Source organism: Engraulis encrasicolus, chromosome 15 (assembly GCF_034702125.1).
Source record: "Engraulis encrasicolus isolate BLACKSEA-1 chromosome 15, IST_EnEncr_1.0, whole genome shotgun sequence".
NCBI classification, from domain to species: domain Eukaryota; kingdom Metazoa; phylum Chordata; class Actinopteri; order Clupeiformes; family Engraulidae; genus Engraulis; species Engraulis encrasicolus.
The window spans coordinates 38,043,659-38,051,158 of NC_085871.1; the positions used below are offsets into that span (position 1 = coordinate 38,043,659).

At 45.4% G+C, this 7,500-nt stretch overlaps 1 protein-coding gene across 1 annotated transcript in view; it reads left to right on the forward strand.

Annotated features, from left to right (window-relative positions):
- The window catches only part of LOC134464050 (dedicator of cytokinesis protein 9-like), a 147,064-nt gene that overhangs the window by 34,186 nt on the left and 105,378 nt on the right, over positions 1–7,500 (forward strand). The gene's annotated exons all lie outside the window — the stretch shown is intronic.

Here is a 7,500-nt window from a genome sequence, read left to right on the forward strand (position 1 = left end):
ATGTCGACAGCTGTGCCTCAAACTAAGGTCAATAGGGTAACAACAACTGGTTTCCCTGCCCTACAACAACTGGTTGCATTCAGCTGGTTTAATTGCTTCCTTTTGCTTGCCCAGTGACTTGGTGCTTCTGATAACAAATCATGACCTGTCCGTGTACAATTACTGTATGTTACATTTTGTGTTAAGTTACATGTGGGAAATACATGTCTACAGAGAAGGCGTTGGCTAAGGTCACTGAGATCAAAATGTCAGAGCTAGTTGATGTCTCTGTTAGTGCTCTACTTGCTATGGTATTGTAGGTCCACAATAGACCAGGGGCTGCACAATTCAATTCAATTCAATTCAATTCAATTCAATTCAATTCAATTCAATTCAATTCAATTCAATCAATTCAATTCTGTTTATTCACCAGAAACTTGTCCATATCCACATTATACAGATTATACAGTACAAAAAGTACACACATCAGGACAGGACCAGGACAATCAAACAGGAACAACACACAATAAGAACAAAATAAAATAGTTAAAATCTATACAGACATTTTATTCGGTGCACTCTCAGCCTGGATGTATATCTTACACTACTCACAATTGGATTACAGAGTGCCACCATGATTGGATGTTATTGGAAGAATCATCCAACCGTTGTACCTACCTATACACTTGTACATTACATTTCTTAAAAGTGCATGAAGTGTGCTTACTCCTACAGACACAAACATCTCAAACATTTCAAAAGGAAAGTGCTTTGGATTTTCTTCAGTTTTGCATCTGGCTAGCACTCCCACCTCTGGGAACCTTCAGTAAAATTCAGCAGGATGAATATTCATGTTCCCTGGTTCTTTGCAGCTGTGGTGGGTGTGTGGTGGCTGTAGGCTACTGCTGATTGCAAATCAGAGTAAATACATGACTAGGGGCTTCGTTACTGACTAAGGTCACTGAGGTTTCATGATGTCAGGTCTCATAAGGCGTTTTTCCACATACAACCCGGCTGTGCCGTGCCGTGTCGTGCAGTGGAAAAGAGCTTATTGATGTCTGTGCTAGTGCTGTATTGGTTAACATAGGTGCAGGACTACATACAAGGAGCAGGATAAACATTAAAGGTGAACTGTGTAGGATTGTGGTCACAGTATGGTATTGCACCTACAGTATATTGTTCATTGAAACTGTTGCCAAATTTTATCTTTTCATGAATATTTACCAAATAATAAATTGATGTTTACTCGTATGACTGAAGTACAGTACGTTTTGCAGCTAAAAATGTCAATTTCTGCAAATTTAAAATGTCGGATATGGGTAAGATCCACCTTTTCATGTATCAAAAGTGAAAGTGATAGTGAATACTTAGAATTTGATGGAGGGTTATTTGTAGAAAGTAAATATTTGTGAAAAAATGTAAGAATTGTGAACGGGCAGCATGAATTCTGGAAATAAACTACAAAAACACATTACACACTGCACCTTTAAGGTTCCCTAGTTTAGTAGAATAAAGTATTCAAATTACTTTTTTTAAGCAGCTGGGGTGGGTGTAAGCTGTTTTGCAGCTGTGGTGGGTGTACTGTACCTCTGACTACAAATCACCTGCAAGCCATAGGCAGACAAAATTACTACTACAGTATGTCTACAGATCCGCTATGGACTGAGGCCACTGGGGTCTTATAATGTCAGGTCTGGTTGATGCCTGTGCTAGCAACCTTTTTGAACAACAACCCCTTGGACCAGCCTCCCAATGCCCTCTTGATCACATCATAAGCTTTCCAACGCCCCCCTTAGTATTAAAAAAATAAATGGATTAATGCCCCCCAATGAAAACTAAGCACCGCCCCTTTCAACTGTATCCTTCTTAACGCCCCCCATAGGACTCCCCAACGCCTCCCTGAGGGGCTGTACTGCCCCCGTTGAGAAAGACTATCTGCAAGGGAAGTCTGCGAAGGTCTGAGGCCACTGAGGTCTTATAATGTCAGGTCTGGTTGATGCCTCTGCTAGTCCTGTATATCTGCAAGGGCAGGGCCGGATTAAGATGGCCTGGGGCCCCTAGGCTACAGGTTGCTGTGGGCCCACCTGTAAGGCACATTTCGTGACAAATTTACTTATACAGTGTCATAATTACGAGCTAGGAATTAAGGAAGGATAACATGTCTATCAACTGTCTGTCAACAGGTCAGATGACATTTTCGGTATTGCATCTTATCACAATTCTGCAATTTTTCACTGTGTGGGCAATCAGGGCCCCCCTTGCAGGTTGGGGCCCCTAAGCTACAGCCATATCTAGCCTGTGCGTTAATCCGGTCCTGTGCAAGGGAGGTGAGTGAAGGTCTGAGGCCCATATGTTACATTGCATGAGTTCCTTCTCAGTGGAGCCTGGAGCAGGCCCAAACAAATAAGCCCACAACACGCTCCATTAGGCCACTGCACTCTTGGTTCTCTCTCTCTCTCTCTCTCTCTCTCTCTCTCTCTCTCTCTCTCTCTCTCTCTCTCTCTCTCTCTCTCTCTGTAGCCAAGGCCCACTCTGATTTTACGATCTCCTCCAACAGGTCCTCTTCCTGGGGAAGCAGAGTTCTGAGGGGCCTGTGTTTGTACAACTTCTTTGATTTTTCCTCTAGGAGATGTTAGTCTGGATTGTAAAAGTGTGTGTGTGTGTGTGTGTGTGTGTGTGTGTGTGTGTGTGTGTGTGTGTGTGTGTGTGTGTGTGTGTGTGTGTGTGTGTGTGTGTGTGTGTGTGTGTGTGTGTGTGTGTGTGCACGTGTTTTTTTTAAGGGCGAGGTAAAGAGAAGTGTAAGGAGAGAGCGGGCAAGAGAGAGAGAGACAGAGAGAGAGAGCGAGAGAGAGAGGGAGAGCAAGAGCAAGATAGAGGGAAAGAGAGAGAGAGCACCTGAGGACATTATTGTTTGTTATGTAAGTTATTTTGAATTTGGTGGTCTGCTATAAATCAATCCCTCAATATTGTTAGATACGTAGGGGAAAGAGAGCGATAAAAGTGTATTATGTAATTGTGTGCACTATTTTTAAAAAAGAGGGCATTTTTGCTTTTACTTCGATAGGACAGTACGAGAGCTGACAGGAAGTGAGTGGGAGAGGGAGTTGGGGAAGCCTCTGCAAATGACCTCGGTTGGAATCGAACCCGGGTCGCCGGTGCAGCAGTGCAGTGCCCAGCCAATTGAGGCACGGCTGGGCCGTAATTACATTCTGATGTATTGGTCACAATCTTTAACATGACATTTCCCTACTTCTTTTGGTATTTCTGTGAACTGTGGAGGAGACCTCTGAATACTACACGTACAAAGTATTTTTTTGCCTACAGAAATAACTCATTCGACTCCGGCACGCAGGCTTTTCATGTGTTTCACAACCATTCGTCTTCCTAATCGCTGAGTGCTGTGGCGTGGTTCTTGGTTCTTGGCTCTGGTGGTGTGATGTGCGTAACATGATTTTGGGTGTAGTCCTGTCCTGTCCTTCGGATCGGATCCTGTGTTATTTCTCCTTGCCATCTGGCCTTCTCTGCTAATGCGGTCCAGACATTGACCTCCGCTTCCCAGTAATGGCTTCATTGTGGTCACTCAGTCACTCTGCATTGCTGCTGCTGGGCTTGTATTGTTATCATGTGTGTACATCTCTGACATCTTGAGAAGGCTTTATCTATGAGGTCGGTGTTACACAACGAACTAGACACATGCATGGCAAAATACCAAAATATAATATGAGACAAAATGCTTGTATTGTTATCGTGTGTGTCTCTAGAGAAGTCTTTATCTAGGAGAACGAGGGCGTGTTTTAGTGCACGACTAGAAGCATGCAAAGCAATAATGACAAAGATGCTGACAATGAGACAAGATGCTGACACACACACGCACGCACGCACACACACACACACACACACACACACACACACACACACACACACACACACACACACACACACACACACACACACACACACACACACACACACACACACACACACACAGCGAGTTGGCTCGCTCACAGTCACATACATGCACAGCACACACTAAGATGCACATGTGGCCACACTTCCAGACATGAACCTACAGTGCAGTATTCATATAAGGCATAGAATCTATCTCTCTCTCACACCCAGACACACACACCCACACACACACCCACACAGTGAACCAAAACACACATTCTAGGAAATTCCCCTAGAAAACCCTGTCCTCCACATCTCCGCCCAAACGTTCATCCTCACATGTGCATTCGCTCATCACTTCAGACGCGTTCACTGTCGCCGCGGAGGATTACCTTACATCTCTGTTTTAGCACTCCCTGGCCAAATCAGGCTCTGTTTGAGCAATTACTCTTTCTCTCTCCCTTTCTCCCTCTCTCTCTCTCTCTCTAGTTCTCTCTTCCTCTGTCACTACACACACACACACACACACACACACACACACACACACACACACACACACACACACACACACACACACACACACACACACACACACACACACACACACACACACACACATCCTCTCCTCTCCTCTCCTCTTCTCTCTTTCTCCTCCTCGCTCATCTCCTGCCCTCTCCTCTCCTCTCCTCTCCTCTCCTCTCCTCTCCTCTCCTCTCCTCTCCTCTCCTCTCCTCTCCTCCTCCCTCCTCTCCTCTCCTCTCCTCTCCTCTCCTCCTCTCCTCATTTCTGGTTCTCCTGTCTCCCTGGGCCCGGGACACGTGACCCCTCTTGTCTACACTGTCAGTTTCCATGTGCAATGACATCAAGGTCTCAAGGTCTTCTCCAACCTTTTCCCCTGTGTGCCCCCTTTCCCCAACTCAAGGCTCACTGCAGAACACTCCTTTCAGCACTCTGGTCAAATCAGGCCCCAGTTGTGCATGACATCAAACCCCAAGGTCTTCTGTGTTGCTGTGTAGCAACACAGGTGCTGTCTCTACCTCAAGCCTCACTGCAGGACACACGTCCCCTCTCCCCCCCTCCATCACTCCTCCTCTTCCTCAGTCCGTCTCTCCTTCGCTCCTCCTCTCCTGTCCTCCGCTAGTGAGGTGGATCGTTACTGTAGGACTCATTTCAGTACTCAGCACCTTAACATGTTAAAACATGGCGTTATAAGTTTGCTGTTACCAGAATGGCAATGACCAAGCCATAGTGCATTACTAAATACCCTGTGTTGTACTGTAGTACGATGGTAGTGACACTGGTGGAACGGCGTGCATTAAGGGGCTACAGAAACCTGTGTTTAACGTCGTGCACTCAGTACTCCCAGGCCACAGCAATTTTTGTGACTTCAGAGCTAAGGCATCTGGTCTACTCCAGCCCTCTACCATGAGTGCCTTTGCTGTACATCACGTGAGCTCCCTGTCCCCTGTCTCTCATGCCTTCTCCAGTCCCCCTCATCTGAAGCTAGTGAGTTCTCTCTCTCTCTCTCTTTCTCTCTCTCTCTCTCTCTCTCTCTCTCTCTCTCTCTCTCTCTCTCTCTCTCTCTCTCTCTCTCTCTCTCTCTCTCTCTCTCTCTCAGTTTTGGAGTTTATCTGTAGCTAGTGAGTTCTCTCTCTCTCTCTCTCACTCTCTCTCTCTCTCTCTCTCTCTCTCTCTCTCTCTCTCTCTCCATATCTCTCTCTCTCTCTCTTCACCTCAAAGTAGCTCAGTCGTGGTAGAGTAGGTCTGCATTCATGCATGAGTGGCACTAAACTCAACTCTGAACATCCCTGTCCCCTCCGGAGCCAACTGGGGTGTGTGAGTTTGTGTGTATTCCTTACAAAGAAGGAGAGAGGAACAAAGAAGAGGATGAATTATTGAGACAAAGTAAGATAGATAGGGAGAGAGAGAGAGAGAGAGAGAGAGAGAGAGAGAGAGAGAGAGAGAGAGAGAGAGAGAGAGAGAGAGAGAGAGAGAGAGGAAGAGAGAGGAAGAGAAAAAATTAACAGTTTCAGAGAGAGACTAAAATTCCCTTTTAGAACATCCAACTGGCTGTCAACATTGCCTGGCTGGCGGTGGGCACTTGTCTATGAATGATTACATAGGGTTTAGTAGAGTGGGTGGTGAAGTGCTTACAGACAGGGAGACAGACAGGCCAACTGGTATATATTTCTGGTTAGGAGCATGGGCCTTCAGAAACAGGATACAACAATATCTACAGGGAAATAAATATAATATAAAACGTGAACAGACTTTAAGTTTGTATACCATGTAAAAGGGAAAACTCTAAACTTAATTGCATCACTCAATTGCACACTCCATCATGGTTCTTCTGTGAAGAAATCATTGTGGACAGTGCCCTAGTTGTTAGGGAGTTGGTCTTCCAATTTGGGTGTTGTAGGTTCGAATCCCACCTAACCTCTCCCTACACCTCCATCCATGGCTGGAGTGCCCTTGAGCAAGGCACCGAACTCCACATTACTCCAGGGTCTTTAACCAACAATACCCGGAAAAAATAATAACTGTATGTCGCTTTGGATAAAAGCGTCAGCTAAGTGTAATGTAATAATGAATGGAAGAACCATAATGTCTCCTCCACTGTAAATGGCCAAACTGTAGTATTTTCACATCCACCCATAAACCTCAGAGATTGATTGCTTTTCCTGTCTTCCCCTTCCTGGCTCATGTGCATGTTGTCCAGTCACGGCATTTGGAAAACGATGCAATCTGGCAGCTACAGGCAGCAGCATCGGAACCATAAAACTCCGTTAGTGACGTTAGCAATGTCTCAAGGCTGACACGCTGATCCAATTTCCTGCCTACGTGATAGAAGAGAGTCCTCACTTGGCATTGTATAATAAAAAAAATTACGAGCACTTGTACACAGTGAAAATTGCAATGCTATTTCAACACTTGAAGAGTCAATTTAACATCTTCTGGAAGTTTATTAACACTGCATTTTTTTACTGTGTAGTCAGTTGTATGTTTCGAGAACAAGGGAGAGAGGGGAGGAGGCCAGAATGCGTAGGCCTACTAGAGAAGATGATAGAACTCAAACGATTCCACAGTTCCAGTTCCAGGATCTATGTTCTAGGTTCAGGTTGTAGGTTGCATTTGCTGGTGGAACCTGGAAGAGCGCACTGGACCACACACACATATTCACACATAGGCCTATATTACACACATATTCAAACGCATATTCAAATTCAATTCACATATATTACACACATATTCAAACGATTCCACACATATTCAAATTCAATTCACATATATTACACACATATTCAAACGATTCCGCAGTTCCAGTTCCAGGATCTATGTTCTAGGTCCAGGTTGTAGGCTGCGTTTGCTGGTGGAACCTGGAAGAGCGCATTGGACCCCCCCCACACACACATATTCTAGAGTGCACCCCCCTGCCCCCCCCCACACACACACACACACACACACACAGCCGCTTACCCATGACTGGCCGTAATACAGTAGTACATGTGAATGATTCTCCTCAGTAGGTCAGTGAGCATTCTGAACACTCTCTGAGTTTATGTGCACTATACTGTATATGTGAGCTGAAGTGTGTGTGCGCGCGCGCGCGTGTGTGTGTGTGTGTGTGTGTGT